This window comes from Hippopotamus amphibius, chromosome 2 (genome assembly GCF_030028045.1).
Source record: "Hippopotamus amphibius kiboko isolate mHipAmp2 chromosome 2, mHipAmp2.hap2, whole genome shotgun sequence".
NCBI classification, from domain to species: Eukaryota; Metazoa; Chordata; class Mammalia; order Artiodactyla; family Hippopotamidae; genus Hippopotamus; species Hippopotamus amphibius.
The window spans coordinates 129,826,892-129,844,506 of record NC_080187.1 but is presented as its reverse complement, the minus strand read 5'-3'; the positions used below and the strand labels follow the sequence as shown (position 1 = coordinate 129,844,506).

Below are 17,615 nucleotides of genomic sequence, written 5' to 3'. Positions count from 1 at the left end.
ATGATTTATTATTCAAATGATCAGCTCTTACCGTAGGAATTCAGTATGGATGACACAAAGGTCCTCACGCAACTGCAGTTTAGCAGGCTAACTAGAGTAAAGCCTTTCCAAGTACTGCTGGCACCCTAATCCTGGGCAACTCCACATGCAGGCACAGGAGGACAGCGGGGATGGTTAACATCATCATCCAAGAACAGAGAACTGAGGGCAGCAGTTCTCAGTCAGCTATACATCAAACTGTCTAGGTAATACAGCCTGGGACTCAGCTTAGAACTACACGGAGTCCGTTTCTGCCTGGGGACCAGATGAGTCATCGCCCCCATCCTACCACCACTGCACGCCTTGTCTGTGTGTACGTGTGTGCACTGTGTGTGCATGTGTGCCCTGAGGTGTGCAAGGAGAAACCAGAACTCTCTCCTGCTGCCTTTAATAGCAATTGTTTTGTGATAAGAAGAGCAATGGCAACATTTTAAATCATAATGACTGTTAAGCTCAAATGTGTATATTTTACTTTCTTTTCATAGGTTTCTCTTAGTAAAGTTCTGAGGATCATTTCAGGAACCTACTTTCATTTTAAAAACAGGACCACACCTTGTGCACAAGACAGAAATTTCTACAGATGCTTTATGAAAGAAAACGTATCTTACCAAAGTTACTATTGCACCCTCAGCAGTAGTTGTGCAGCACTAAACAGAACACAAACAAATCTGTAAATGAATTTAAGTTCAGGATCATGCTTAAAGTATTCCTCTGGAAGCTTTTCTTGCTAAAAGAAGAAAAAATGCAATATAAGCATCCACTGAAGAAAAATACTTAAAAGTCCCCTTAAGGTAGCAGTCTTCACATTTGGGCCCATGTGCCCCTTAAAGTAATTTTGGTTGGGTGACATGTCTTGGAGTCTTTTAAATATAAACAATGGGATCCTAAAACACTACAGTGATTTAATACTCACCACCACCCACTAAAGAAAAACACAGGTGCAACCTCAGAAAATTTACATATTTCCACCTTTCTCCCCACAGAATTCTAACCAGATGTCAACTCTTTTTAGGTTGAAAAGTCTTGCTGATCACCATGTGTCATCATACTTTTCTGCCATCAACTTTGAAAAAAACACTTCCAGGGTCCTGTAACCATAAGGCTCTAAGAATGCTCTGTCCCATACAGTAGTCACCAGCCACATGTGGCCACAGAGCACCTGAAGATGTGAATCTTAAAACTTTGTCATTTTAATTGGTTTAAAATTTAAGCAGTTTTCTAATTTTCTTCTTAGAGGTCTTACCACATTTGTTAGGTTTATTTACAAATATTTGCATTCTTTGATGTCATGGAAAATCATCCTTCAAAAAGATACATCTTCTGTTACTTGGGTATGTGTACTTACTTGCTCACTAATCATACAAAGCACAACTCAGTTCTTATCCGTCACACCCCTTATACAACATGCCTTTGGTAAAATGACTAGACACAACATGGGGTGGGGAAGAAGACTTCAGAGGAAGATGATTTAGACCTTGAGCTGGAGGGAGTAATTTCCTTCTAGTAACTAATTTCAAAGCAAATCAGCATGAAATAAACAACTATAAGAGAAAAATACTTCAATAAAACTGACACGGTGAGTGGATGTGAGCTCTCATCAAAAATATTCAGGGATCTATTTGCATCTCTATAAAATAAGAATATGCATTTAAAAAGTTAATTCAGGAGTTACTATCTTAGTAACATATCTGCTAGGAGTAGAGAGAGGAGTAGAGGAAGCTTAACCTTTGACAAAGCAAACAGTTTTTTACAAATTCTTGTCCTGGATTCTGCCCTTAGAAAGGTTTCCTGACCTATTTTTATTCAGCACATCAAACTCTGAAATCTTTTCTACAACCACCAGCCAGAGTTGCCTTCACAAGCACTAACCCTCCCTAACAGGCAATGCTAGCAAACCAATATATTTCCATTCCTCTAACCTCACACGGAAATATATCCATACAAGAACGTTTTATAAAGCAGTGGTGGTGGGCAACAAAGTCTTCTCACTTCAATGAATGTGAATGAGATTCAGTTTTTCCCCATTTCTTTCTCTTTATTTCTTTATATTATATTCTTACTGTGTATTTCTTCTTGTCTCTCTTAAACAGTTTGAGTTAAAAATGCAATTGTCTTTTTATTTTAAAAGAGACCAGGCTTTTTATTTAAAATTTCACCACACTAATACACAGTGCTCATAATTTACACAGCAGTTCTCCAAATGTGGTCTGCAGGGCTCTGGGATTCTCCCCTATCCCCTCTTCAGGAGGCCCAAGATGTGAAAACTCTTTTTATAAGAATACTAAGACATTACCTGCCTTTACATTGTTTGACATTTGCTGTGACTACATAAAAGCAAAAGTGGGTAAAACTGCTGGTTTCTGAGCAGTGGTACCAAACTCAATTAGAAGTCATTCAATTATTCACAGCTACTTGCAGTTAAAAACAAATCTGCTTTACTTAAGAACATCCCTGATAAAACAATAAAAATCAATACTGTTCTTAAGCCTTGATCTTTCTTTTTAATATTCTGAGTAAGTGGAAAGTATGCATTAAGCACTTGTACATACTGAAATATGGTTGTGTTAAGGAAAAGAATTTGTGACTTAGTGCTAAGTCACTTTTTTCATAGAACACCATCTTTATTTGAACCATTTTTTTCATAGAACACCATCTTTATTTGAATGTACAACTGACAGTCATTCTTCCAAAAATGAACAAAGTGAGCCTGTTACTTCAAGGAAAATAACGCTAACGTATTTGTTGCTAATGATAAAATTCAAGCCATCAAGCTAAAAATATCAGGATTTTTGGAAAACTTGTAACTCCTATTGTGAGCTTGATCTACTGTGAGCTTGACAACTTCTCAATATTTAAAGACCTTTCTGGTAAGACTGGTAAGGTGATACTAACAAAAGTGAGTTTTTAACACTGTCTAAAGAAATGTGAACCAATACTTTCCAAATGACCGATGTATAATAATATAAAATCATGTACAGGTAAAGAGATCCACTCAGTATGCATGACAGTTCCATGGGTATTAATTTAACATAGTATTTACTACAAGTTCATTGATATGATTTAGAATTCCATTTTAACTAATTTAAGAAACTAGCACATGTGGACTTTTAGTACAGTATCAAAGAATATACCAAATTATCTGAAGGCTTTAAAAATACACCTTTTCCCAATTATACATCTGCATGAGGCTGGATCTTCTTCATATTGTTTCCTCAAAACAGATGACTGAAGACAGAGCAGATGTAAGAATCAGCTGTCTTCTATTAACAATGAGATACTTTTCTCTCAACTTTTTTGTTGTGGAAAACAGTTTAAGAAATGACCTATGTTAAACACTGGGGTTCCCAAGCAGGGGTGATTTCACCCCCAGCAGACTTCTGGCCATGGCTGCAGAGTTCTGGTTGTCCTAATGTGGAGGAAAGAAGAAGGCGCTCCTGGCATCTAGTGAGCAGAGGCCAGGTGTGCTGCTAAATACCCTACAATGCACAGGACGACCCCCCACAGCAAAGCATTACCTAGCTCCAAATTTCAATAGTGCTAAGGAAAACCCTGTTTTAACATACAATGGATTTAACGTTTTGATTCTCAATTTCAATTTCTAATATAGTTAATATCAATATAATCCACATAAGCAAATACTCTGAGATACCCAGTAACTTAAGAATTAAGTCTTGAGATAAAAATAAAAGACTCACTTCAATATTATAATAAAGGCATTCTACTAATAAAAGTTTACTCCAATAATGTCTATAGTTATCACCTAATACTAAACATGATACCTTGTAAATTAATTAGCTGGAATAACAAGATGGGTTTAAAAAGAGCTCACCTGTTCTTTATGTGGTAATATATTGCTAAGGTCACACTGCGGAGGCAAAAAAATATATTGTAATAATTGATTTTTATCATATTAGGCCTGAAGACATTTTGGAAAGGGGTTGGCGGGGAGGGAAGACCTTCCAGATGTCCAGTGGCCCTGACATCCTCTAATTCAGAGCAGTACTCCATGGGTGCTTTCCCTCTGGTTTTAGGTTCTTTGGCTTTTAGCGAAATTAGGAGACCCAAACTGCCAGATATGCTGTTAGAAGACGTGTTTTGGTTATTATAATATATAAATTATTACATATTTCCCCTGTATTTGTCCTTCTACCCACAGAAACTTTCGTCCTGTACAAGCTATATTTATCTATACACATGCTTAGATTCAAGTCATGCAGGAGGTGGTGTGTGCGTGTGTGGCTTTTTTGTTAGGCCCTGCGTCTCAGTTGACTGAGTTCACTATCCACCTACCCATCCATTTTCCATTATTTCCCTAAAAGTAAATAATAAAAGTGCTCTATACCAAATAAAATGATTTAAAATCACGTTTACCTAAGTATTAGAAATTTTAATAGCAAAATTTTACAGCCACAAAATGGAGGATAGGTCTGGCGACCCTGGAATAAGCAGTGCTAATAATGCAGCATACTACAACACAGTATACGACCACTGACAGGTATTTCCAAATTACTTAAAACAAAGTATTAATGAACAGACAGATACAAGTCCTCAGATACTCTTTAAGCTCCTATATTTCTAAGTTATTCACAGATGTTGTGCATGAGGCGACAAAGGGGTTCTCTGGTTAAGTTATATGTTTCCCTTTGTTCTCAGTGTCTAAAATGAAACTCAAAATAATTGAGGGAAGGCAAATCTGAATTGTATAAGTAGGTCTATAGAATCTTAGCACTTGTATAAAGGCCTGTAACACTGTGGGCATCAAAGATGGATACTTCTCTAGTGCTGCGAAATTTCATCTTCCAATTGATTTTAAAATCACAGAATTAGAAGTTATATGATGAAAGGACCACTGACCCTTAGATGACATTTAATTAAACAGCTCATTTTACAGATAAGGGAACCAAGGCTTAAAACTGGCCTACCCAAGGTCCCACCAATTATCAGAAGCAGTTCTCTTTCTCCTACCCTCAAACCAGACAGTGGCTCCCAAGCTCGGCTGCACACTGGGAGCACCTGAGAAGTTTTAAAAACTGCCTGGCTTTTGCTTCAAAATGTTCTGATTTCACTGGCATCGGGTATGACTTGTGCATCAGGATTGTTTTTAAAGATCCCCAGGTGACTGCAATGTGCAGCACCGTTTAGGATGAATGAGGTAGGGTTAAGATCAGAATCACTTGGGATGCTTTCGTCCATAGAATCATGCCTCACAACATTCCCCCTCTTGTCAAAAAGTGCGTGTGAGAGAGAGAGACAGACACACAGACACTGTGTCTTGGGGGCCGGGCGGAGGTGGAATTCATGTGTTTAGAGACATATATCTTGAAAAAGTTGCATAAGTGATTCTAATAGGGCTCACTTACCCCACTGAGAACAACTACCCCATTGAAAACTAATCTCATGATAAAACATTTTTCAAAATCATTCCGAAAAGCCAATTGGCCCTATTAATTAGCTCAGTAAACCTTTATTTCACCAATAATGAATATGCTGAATGATCATTTTTAAAACTTAATGAGAGCTAATTAAAATTTACTGTACTTCCAAAAATTAGACTAGATTGGAAAAAAAAAGCATGAAACCTACTTGTCTGAGCAAGGTTAATCTTTAAAACTACGTTTGAAGTATGTACTAGAACATCAGGCTCTTTTGAATTCAAAAGAAGCTGTTTTTTTTTTTTCTTTTGGGCACACGGGCTTAGTTGCTCTGCGGCATGTGGGATCTTCCTGGAGCAGGGATTGAACTCATGTCCTCTACATTGGCAGGCGGATTCCCAACCACTGCGCCACCTAGGAAGCTCAAAAGAAGCTGTGACTCTAGCCAAAGTAGTGATTTTTTTACCCACAGATTTAGTGTCTTGGCTAAATAAAAACATTCAGTGCCAAAACTCAGGACTTTAGAGACAGACAGGGCTCCGCTTTTGCTGAAACATGATTTGACCACAACTATTATCATAAGTAAGACAGGAAAGTTGCATTACTGTGATTGTGAACTTGCTGTTTTTAACTAGAAGTTACTGATAATTTACATAGCTAAAAAAAGCCTGGCACATTAGAAACAAATTACTTATCTTTTTAAGATGGAAAATAAAATTAAGGAGATTAATATTTTCAAATAGCATTTCCCAAACTGTGCTCTGCAACGTCAACGTTCATATCCTAAGGAGACATTAACGTTCTGGGGACAACACCGAGGGAGTCAGAAAGCTCTGCACCCTGTTTGGTTTTTCCTTCTCTCTCTTAAAGAAATTCGAAAGGTTCATCATTAGGGGGTTTTGAAAGTGCATCTCCAACTGTGGACCATGAGGTGCTCCCAGAAATTAAGGAACAGTTTTCATCATCATGACACTGTTCACGTCTTAAGTATACACCTGACCACAGCCATGTTTCCAAAACTTCATCTCTTTTATTGTTCTTCTGCCGTGACTGTTACGGTGTGTTGGAGATGTATTTATAGATATATAAACAAAAATCAAATGTATCTCAAGTTAAAACCTCAGTCGAACAAACTGCATTTACAAAGAAATTAAGCTTGAGAGTGTGTTCCTTAAGACTGGTTTGATATATTTTCCCCCACTTTCGGGGTCAGGAAGGAGAAGTGAAATTTCATACAGAAATAGTGCAGGAAAAAAAATGCACAGTGGGATAAATCTGACAAAATCCAATGAAATTTAAATGCAGATTCACTATGGTGCCAGTAGGGGACAAGCTGTTCCTTCTTCTAAGAGTAGCTTCCAAAGTAGTATACACTGTTTTAGGACTACAATTCATAAAGAAATAATTTTTTCTAGAACTAACCAACACAAAGGCCCTCTCCTTCTCATTATGTTCAACAAGGTCTTAACAACAGAAATGGGGGGGCAGAGTCAAGACGGTGGCGTGGGAAGATGCAGAGATCGTGTCTCCCCACAAATAGAACAGTTACTGGAGGCCAGCGGGGGACCTGAGGCCCAAGCAGACCGCAGGAACCTGGCAGCAACCGGGTAGGACCTGGGGGAAGTCAGGGGGGTGGGGAAGAGGAACCCTGACCGGATCAGCACCCCTGGGGGGTGGCTGGGGGAGGGGAGAGGTTCCTGCCTGGAGGGACTGCTGGGGGCTGGGGAGATCGGGGAAACCACAGTTGGGTTTCTCCCACCCAGGAGGCCGGGGGGCCTGCTGAGCTCCCCAGCTTGGGGGCCTGCTGGGCTCCCCAGTGTGGTCCTCCACACTCCAAGGCCCCCTCCAGGCTGCCTGACTCCTGGGGGGTGTGGAAGGAGGGAGGAGGGGCGAGGAGGTGGAGAGGCAGACAGGAGGGGGTGGGAGCTTTGAGACTGGGGGACAGGGGAGGATGGAGGGTGTTTTGCCTGCTCTCTTGGCCAGGGAGGCCGACTGGGCTCCTGGACCTGGTCCCTCATTCTCCGGGCCCCCTCCAGCTGCTTAGAACCTAGGAGAGTGGGGGGCGGAGAAGAGGAAGAGAGGCAGACAGGGACCCTACCAGACTGGGAAATCTGGGGAAGTGCGGCAAGCATTACCCTAGCCCAGTTGGCCCTGGGAAGTCTGTTGGGCATCAGAGTCTGGTCTCTTGCCTTTCAGTGCCCCTTGCAGCTGTAAGGGTTCTAGGGGAATAGGAGAGAGGGAGTGAGAAATAAGAGAACCCAAGGGGGAGGGGCCCTCCAAGACTGGAGGACTAGGGGAGGTACTTGCATCTCTCCCACCAACTTGGGCCCAGGGAGCCTGCTGGGTACCTTGACCTGGTCCTTTGCTCCCAGGATCAGAGGCATTTCCAGGCCCCTCTACCTCATTGGACCTAAGCCCCACTCCCCACCACCCCCAGGGCCTTCTCTAAGGGTAGGCTCGGCACATAACCTAACATTCCCCACCCCTTGCCCTTGTCTAAGCCCCGTCCCCACAGCCAAGGCCTTTTCTGGCTTTTTTTTTTTCCTTCTCACCCCCTCACTTAGGATATTGCAGTTGTTTTATGATCCAGTTGTTGCCCCATCATTTTTTTAAAATTTTTTCTAACACATCTGTTAGTTTCCTACTATTGTATTTTTTAGCTTGCTATTGTTCTCCTGTTCTCCTACCCCCTTTTTTTTTTTTTTTTTCATTTTCCCTGCTACACACAGCTTGTGGGATCTTGATACACAAGCCCAGTGTCAGGCCTGCGCTCCTGAGGTGGGAGTTCTGAGTCCAAAACATTGGACTAACAGGGAAACCCACTTCCCAGGAAATATCCTTTACCGTGAAGTCTCCCAGAGGTTCTCAACTTAACAGCAAGACCCAGCAGGAACACAATTCCACCCATCCAAAGTGGGGGGAAAATGAGATGACAAAAAAATATGCCACAGATGAAGGAACAAGATAAAAATACACAAGAACAAATAAATGAAAAGGAAATAGGAAAATTGCCTGAAAAAGAATTCAGAGTGATGATAGTAAAGATGGCCCAAAATCTCGATAACAAAATAGAGAAAATACAAGAAACAGTTAAAAAGGAATCAGAAGAACTAAAGAACAAACAAGCAGTACTAGATAACAAAATAACAGAAATTAAAAATACTCTAGATGGTATAAACAGCAGAATGACTGAGGCAGAAGAATGAATAAGTGAATTAGAAGACAGAATGGGGGAAATAACTGCCACAGAGCAGGAAAAAGAAAAAAGAATAAAAAGAATGGAAGACAGTCTCAGAGACCTTGGTGACATTAAGCGCACCAACATTCAAATCATAGGCATCTCAGAAGAAGAAGAAAAAAAGAAAGCGTTTGAGACAATATTTGAAGAGGTTATAGTGGAAAACTTCCCCAACATGGGAAAGGAAATAATTAATCAAGTCCAAAAAGCACAGAGAGTCCCATACAGAATAAACCCAAGGAGAAATACACCAAAGCACGTATTAATCAAACTAACAAAAATTAAACACAAAGAAAAAATATTAAAAGCAGCAAGAGAAAAGCAACAAATAACATATAAGGGAAAACCCATAAGGATAACAGCTGATCTTTCTACGGAAACTCTGCAGGCCAGAAGGGAGTGGCAGAATATATTGCACGTCCTGAGAGAGAAAAACCTACAGTCAAGAATACTTTACCCAGCAAGAATCTCATTCAGATTCATGGGAGAAATCAAAAGCTTTACACATAAGCAAAAGTTAAAAGAATTTAGCACCACCAAACCAGCCTTACAACAAGTGCTAAAGAAACTTTTCTAAACAGGAAACAAAAGAGAATGAAAGGACCTACAAAAACAAACCCAAAACAATTAAGAAAATGGTAATTGGAACATACATGTCAATAATCACCTTAAATGTAAATGGATTAAATGCTCCAACCAAAAGACACAGACTGGTTGAATGGATACAAAAACAAGACCCTTCTATATGCTGTCTACAAGAAACCCACTTCAGACCAAGGGACACATATAGACTGAAAGTAAGGGGATGGAAAAAGATACTCCATGCAAATGGAAGCAAAAAGAAAGCTGGAGTAGCAATACTCATATCAGACAAATTAAGACTTTAAAGTAAAGACTATTACAAGAGACAAGGAAGAACACTACATAATGATCAAGGGATCAATCCAAGAACATATAACAATTGTAAATATCTATGCACCCAACATAGGAGCACCTCAATACAGAAGGCAAATGCTAACAGCCATAAAAGGGGAAATCGACAGTAACACAATAAGAGTAGGAGACTTGAACACCCCACTTACATCAATGGGAAGATCATCCAAACAGAAAATAAATAAGGACACACAAGCTTTAAATGACACATTAGACCATCTCAACTTAATTGATATTTATAGGACATTCCATCCAAAAATGACAGAATACACTTTCTTCTCAAGTGCACACGGAACATTCTCCAGGATAGATCACATCTTGGGTCACAAATCAAGCCTTGGTAAATTCAAAAAAACTGAAATCGTATCAAGCATTTTCTCTGACCACAATGCCATGAGACCAGATATCAATTACAGGAAAAAAACTGCAAACAATACAACCACATGGAGACTAAACAATATGCTATTAAACAACCAAGAAATCACTAAAGAAATCAAAGGGGAAATCAAAAAATACCTAGAAACAAATGACAATGAAAACACAATGACCCAAAACTTATGGGATGCACCAAAAGCAGTCCTAAGAGGGAAGTTTATAGCAATACAGTCCTCCCTCAAGAAACAAGAAAAATATTGAATAAACAAGCTAACCTTACACCTAAAACAACTAGAGAAAGAAGAACAAAGAAACCCCAAAGTGAGCAGAAGGAAAGAAATCATAAAGATCAGAGCAGAAATAAATGAAAAAGAAATGAAGGAAACAATAGCAAAGATCAATGAAACTAAAAGCTGGTTCTTTGAGAAGATAAACGAAACTGGTAAACCATTAGCCAAACTTATCAGGAAAAAAAAGGGAGAAGATGCAAATCAACAGAATTAGAAATGAAAAAGGAGAAGTAACAACAGACACTGCAGAAATACAAAAGATCATGAGAGACTACTACAAACAACTATATGCCAATAAATTGGATAACCTGGAAGAAATGGATACATTCTTAGAAAAGTACAATCTTCCAAAACTGAACCAGGAAGAAAGAGAACATATGAACAGACCAATCACAAGTACAGAAATTGAGACTGCGATTAAAAATCTTCCAACAAACAAAAGCCCAGGGCCAGATGGCTTCACAGGTGAATTCTACCAAACATTTCGAGAAGCGCTAACACCCATGCTTCTCAAACTCTTCCAAATTATAGCAGAAGGAGGAACACTCCCAAACTCATTCTACGAGGCCACCATCACCCTGATACCAAAACCAGACAAAGATATCACAAAAAAAGAACATTACAGGCCAATATCACTGATGAATATAGATGCAAAAATCCTCAACAAAATACTAGCTAACAGAATCCAACAGCACATTAAAAAGATCATACACCATGATCATGTGGGGTTTATCCCTGGAATGCAAGGATTCTTCAATATACTCAAATCAATCAATGTGATACACCATATTAACAAATGGAAAGATAAAAACCATATGATAATCTCAATAGACGCAGAAAAAGCTTTTGACAAAATTCAACATCCATTTATGATAAAAACCCTCCAGAAAATGGGCATAGAAGGAAATTACCTCAACATAATAAAAGCCATATATGACAAACCAACAGCCAACATCATCCTAAATGGTGATAAACTGAAAGCATTCCCTCTAAGGACAGGAACAAGACAGGGATGTCCACTCTCACCATTATTATTCAACATAGTTTTGGAAGTGTTAGCCACAGCAATCAGGGAAGAAAATGAAATAAAAGAAATCCAGATTGGAGAAGAAGAAGTACAATTGTCACTCTTCGCAGATGATATAATATTATACATAGAAAACCCTAAAGACTCTACCAGAAAACTCCTAGCACGAATCGATGAATTTAGCAAAGTAGCAGGATACAACATTAATGCACAGAAATCTCTTGCATTCCTATACACTAACAATGAAAGAACAGAAAGAGAAATTAAGGAAACTCTTCCATTTACCATTGCAACAAAAAGAATAAAATACCTAGGAATAAGCCTGCCTAAGGAGGCAAAAGACCTGTATGCAGAAAACTAGAAGACACTGATGAAAGAAATCAGATGATACAAACAGATGGAGGGACATACCATGTTCTTGGATTGGAATAATCAACATTGTGAAAATGACTATCTTACCCAAAGCAATTTACAGATTCAATGCAATCCCTATCAAATTACCAATGGCATTTTTCACAGAACTAGAACAAGAAATCTTACGATTTGTATGGAAACACAAAAGACCCAGAATAGCCTAAGCAATGTTGAGAAGGAAAGATGGAGTTGGTGGAATTAGGCTTCCTGACTTCAAACTATACTATAAGGTCATAGTGATCAAGACAGTATGGTACTGGCACGAAAACAGAAAGGTAGATCAATGGAACAGAATAGAGAACTCAGAGATAAACCCAAGCACATATGGGCACCTTATCTTTGACAAAGGAGGTAAGAAAATACAATGGAAAAAAGACAGCCTCTTCAATAAGTGGTGCTGGGAAAATTGGACAGCTACATGTAAAAGAATGAAATTAGAACACTTCCTAACACCATACACAAAAATGAATTCAAAATGGATGAAAGGCCTAAATGTAAGGCCAGACAGCATAAAACTCCTAGAGGAAAACATAGGCAGAACACTCTATGACATCCATCAAAGCAAGATCCTTTTTTGACCCACCTCTTAGAATAATGGAAATAAAATCAAGAATCAACAAATGGGACCTAATGAAACTTAAAAGCTTTTGCACAGTGAAAGAAACCATAAACAAGACAAGAAGACAACCCTCAGAATGGGAGAAAATACTTGCCAATGAAGCAACGAACAAAGGATTAATCTCCAAAATATACAAGCTGCTCATGCAGCTTAATACCAAAAAAGCAAATAACCCAATCCACAAATGGGCAAAAGACGTAAATAGACATTTCTCCAAAGAAGACATACAGAAGGCCAACAAACACATGAAAAGATGTTCAGCATCACTAATTATTAGAGAAATGCAAGGCGAAAGCCACAATGAGGTATCACCTCACACCGATCAGAATGGCCATCATCAAAAAATCTAGAGACAATAAATATTGGAGAGGATGTGGAGAAAACAGAACTCTCCTGCACTGTTGGTGGGAATGTAAGCTGGTACAGCCACTATGGAAAAGTTTGGAGGTTCCTTAAAAAACTAAAAATAGAACTACCATATGACCCAGTAATCCCACTACTGGGCATATACCCAGAGAAAACCATGATCCAAAGAGAAACAAGTAGCATAATGTTCATTGCAGCTCTATTTACAATGGCCAGGACATGGAAACAACCTAGATGCCCATCAACAGATGAATGGATAAAGAAGATGTGGCACATATATACTATGGAATATTACTCAGCCACAAAAAGGAATGAAATGGAACTATATGTCATGAGGTGGATAGACCTAGAGTCTGTCATACAGAGTGAAGTAAGCCAGAAAGAGAAAAACAAATACTGTATGCTAACACATATATATGGAATCTGAAGAAATGGTACTGATGAACCCAGTGACAGGCAAGAGTGGAGACACAGAAGCAGAGAATGGACTTGAGGACACGGGGCTGGGGTGAGGGGCGAAGGGGAAGCTGGGATGAGGTGACAGAGTAGCATAGACATATTTACACTACCAGCTGTAAAATAGACAGCTTCTGGGAAGTTGCTGTATAACAAAAGATCAACTTGATGATGGGAGATCCCTTGGAAGGCTGGGACAGGGAGGGTGGGGGGGAGTCGCGGGAGGGAGGGGATATGGGGATGTATGTATAGATGCAGCTGATTCACTTTGGTGTACCTCAAAGACTGGTACAAGAGTGTAAAGCAAATATATCCCAATAAGGAGTTTAAAGAAAAAAAAAAAACCAGAAATGCATCAAATAAAGATTTATATTTTTCCTGGGATTTCTTATTTGCTATTTGGCTTTCCCTTCTATCATGCACTCTAAGATTAAAATGGAATCTGAAAATCCATATTTAGGTCCCTGAAATCAATATCTAGTTGACACCAGTTACTTAACCTGATTACTGAAAAGGCAATTCAAATGAATGAAATTGCGTATGGCTCGGGTGCTTTTAGCAATGAGGGGGTCTCTGTCACTCAGCCCTTGGCAATCTAGTTGTACTCACCATTTTATTGTGGTTATAAGATTAGGCTGGCTGACTGTGCTGTCATCTAGAAATATTGTTGAGCATGAGCTATACTTTTTAGTAAGCTGCCCTGGAGATACCTGAAGGGTAAGGCAAGTAGAAGAAAATGTCACAGTAAGTTAAACCTATAAAAGTCTGTTTTTTCCTTGCTTAAAATGTCAAACGATAAAGCATTAAGATTTTTCTTACACTCCATGAACTGTGTGAGTGTGATATCCTGTGAAGCTCTATGGGAAACCTCTATACTCTAACTTCCACAGATGAGATTTGAGGAACGGTTTATAAAATGCTGCCCTTGATATAGTACCTACAATCAAACCTGGCAAGCACCTATTATAAATTACCTTTATAATAATATAAAAATTTACAATAAGATTTCCGTGTTTTTTCCTTAAGCAAAGAAATGCAGCTGAGATTTTCTATTTCTATTCATTTACTACAATAAAATGTAATGCTTTATTTAATATCAATGCAAGAGCATTTCACTGCAGTAAATGAAAGCCAATAATGAGCCAGTGTGATGAAACAAACGTTTTTGAATCAGAGGCTGGGCATGCCAGGGGTGCTCTATCTCTAACAAGCTTGGGGCCGTAAGTCTCTCTGGGCCTCAATTTCCTTATCTGGAGGACAAAAAGGTACTGTTTGAAGATTCTCTCACATCCAAAAAACAGATAAAACAACTCTGAGAGTTTAACTTCTCACTTCATGTTTAAGTAAGACTGCCACTACATTACTCAATTGAGAACCTCAGAGAATACTTTCCATTCATTTCAAAAGTTCATCAATTCTTTTCTACATATTTGACACTCCTCATGACACTTTCCTGCAATGCCTTTTTTTCCCTCCTTGTCCCAGCAAGCTTGACCCCATCTACCTCCAGCATGTATCTGCCAGCAGCCACACCACAAAACTTCTCCCATTCTGTACACTCAACAGATCTAATTTACCCACTGTTACATGGTCTGAACTGCTTGCATGGTATCACCCTCATAAGTAAGCAAGCTTCTCCAGGTTAGGGAAGATTCTTCTCCTACCTCCAGCTGCTGAGCACAGAATGTGGGACAAATTAGGATTCAACAAGTGCTTGAGAAATTATTTAAGATCACTTATAGCTAGAAGGTAAATCTTACTAAAGGTACAAATTCATGAGAATTTATCTGCAGTGGTATTGAATAGGTGACAAAGAACTTTTTGAGACCCTCTAGAGAATAAACTATCTTTCAAACACTTTAGAAGTATCCATTTATTTGTGAAGAGCCCAAGAATACAGCAATAGTCAAAATACTAAAATAAACTATGTTAGGACAATTCTCTTTCTTAAAGTAAGGCCAGTAACCAAATCCCAGTCACTGTCAGCAGTTGAAAGTAATAGTAGCATTCTTTAATATCACAGAATACAAACAATTGCAATGTTTGGTTTTGTTTTTGGTTTCTGTTTGTTTACTCACTCAGATAAGCCTTCCTGCCTGCTATTATTATAAAATAGTTTTCACCATGCTGTCTTGCTCTCCTATCAGTGTCCTCCACAAATACATGAAAGGTGAGGAAGGGAGAAAATCTAGTTGATGCTTTTTAAAATACAGAGCATTTAAATAAAAATTGCCAGCAGCCAATAATCAGAAATATACAAATGGTATATAAAACACCGTTTTGCTTGTTTCAGATGTTTTATGGCAAAGCCACTTATTCCTTATTAACAAAAAGTTCTAGATGGAATATATTTGAAAAGTATCACTATTTGGAGGACTAATTTATCCTTCAAACGAGAAATGTTTAAAACTAAAACTCTGATATGGTCCTTAAGCTATTTGGTTAATGTGTAATTTTAGAACCTCAAAAAACAGATACAGCATGAAAAATGAAAATTCATTCATTCAAATACTTTTATTCTAAATGAAGCAGGTTATCTTTTAAGGTCACTGCTATTAGGGTATAATATGACATACACTCACATAGTAAAAGTCAATTCTGACCAAAAATCTGTATATGAGGAGAATAAAAATAGTAAGGAAATGCTATTTCCTTACTAGAGACTAGTTGGTAGAGCTTTGAGTGACAGTTACCCTGTTTTCCTCTATTAAAATTTTTTTTCTATTGTGGTCTTACAGCCCTATGGGGGCTCCTTTAATGTATCAGCAGCTTACAGTCTACTGGCTCGATCCTACCAAAGAAACACTTCCGCAGGCCTACTCTCAAAACTATTCAAACTTTTTAGCATTGAGTATTCACTAAAGGATGGCAGAATTAAAGCCTCTGTGCAAAGCCTGGATATGTTACCTGCCAGCAGGTTACTTTCCTCTCATCTTGCTTGAAAATTTAAGATAACTGTCCTTTATGATTAAAGCCTTACCACTGCTGGCTCAAAACTTCAATAAACTACACGGACACACATAAGGATATGAAATTCAATTCCAAAAAAAAAAAAAAATCAGCTACTGACAGTTTAATGTTCATAGGTATTATTTCAACTGGTTGCTGAAGAACAGTATTTATCTTCATTCAGGACAGAATAGATGCAGTTTTACAATCTTTACAAGGGGAAAGGGCTGCTTAGTAGACTTCAGGTTTAATGGCAAAGACTAAAAAGTAATCCTGCCTAGAAGGCTAGTGACAACCCCCAAAACTGCTGAAATCCTGCCCCACCCAGAGACTCTTCTCACTGTGCCTAACGCCTCTGACTTCAACCCAGTAAGAAAATAAAGCTGAAGGTCACTTCTGTCCTCCCCCTTTTCACAAGTTTTGGATATGTTTATTAAGAATCAATGACTTTAACTTAAAAATCTGTAATACTTCATACATAATATTCCATCTATGTTGCACATTAATGAACAATATGGTATGGTGAGGGGGTTGAATTAAATTCTTAATAAAGGCCTTAGCAGAAAAGTATACTATTTTAATTAAGGTATAATCAAACATATTGTCTGAATTAATATCATTATATTGAATTAAAACTGTAAACGTAGAACCTATATTCAAAGTATAAATCTAAGTGTGAGTGGACTGACCACAAATCTATTTGCTCTTCTCCTTCTTTCAGAGCTATCATCTCATTAGAATTAAAGGCATTTTTAAAAAATGCTATAAAGTCTATACATAAGACAGGATAAAGACAGCAGATGATTTTTAACATTTGAAAGATGAAAAGGCTAGATAAAGCAGTGGTAACTGACATGGCAGGAGAGAGGAAGCACAACCTTGGTACCTACAGAAAATGACTGGGACAGGAATAGAAAGTCAATTTGCCTTACAGAATCCAAAGCAGGCTCAGAATTCAGAGGCGTGGTCCCCAAAATCCTTACAGTGAAGCCCATCAGTTAACAAGTTCTCTAAGTGATGCTTCCAATTAGGTCTTAACAGACAGTTAGGGCCCACCACACGTTTGAGGGAAGGCCGCAACAAGAGATCAAAACAGGGAGAAGGAATTGATGAGAGTGATAAAATTCAGAGGTAAGTGAAAACTTTAAAAAATTATCTTAAACATCCACAGAAAGATGAGAAATTGCATCAGTGAAAAAAAAAAAGAATGACAGGATGTAAGAACTCTATAAAAATAAGGTAGACAAAACAATATATTTGATAGAAGGATTAGAGTATAGTTAAGGAACTCTCCAGTAAGTGGGACAAAAAGACAAAATGCAAAACAGAAGAGGAAAAACATTAGAGATCTGTACAGGAATACTGCTCTAGGACTTGCAACATCTGAATAATAGGAATCCAGGGGAAAAAAAAAACAGAAAATATCAAAGAAACACACAAAAAAAGGTCTATACCAAACCATATTATGAAATTTCAAAATCCCAGGGAGAGAAGGTACTAAAAGGTTCCAGAGAAGGAAGGGATGGGGGAAAATGAC

At 38.4% G+C, this 17,615-nt stretch overlaps 1 pseudogene; it reads right to left on the bottom strand.

The window, feature by feature from the left end:
• LOC130845402 (cyclin-Y-like protein 1) overlaps positions 1-17,615 on the bottom strand; it is a 39,451-nt pseudogene that overhangs the window by 9,401 nt on the left and 12,435 nt on the right.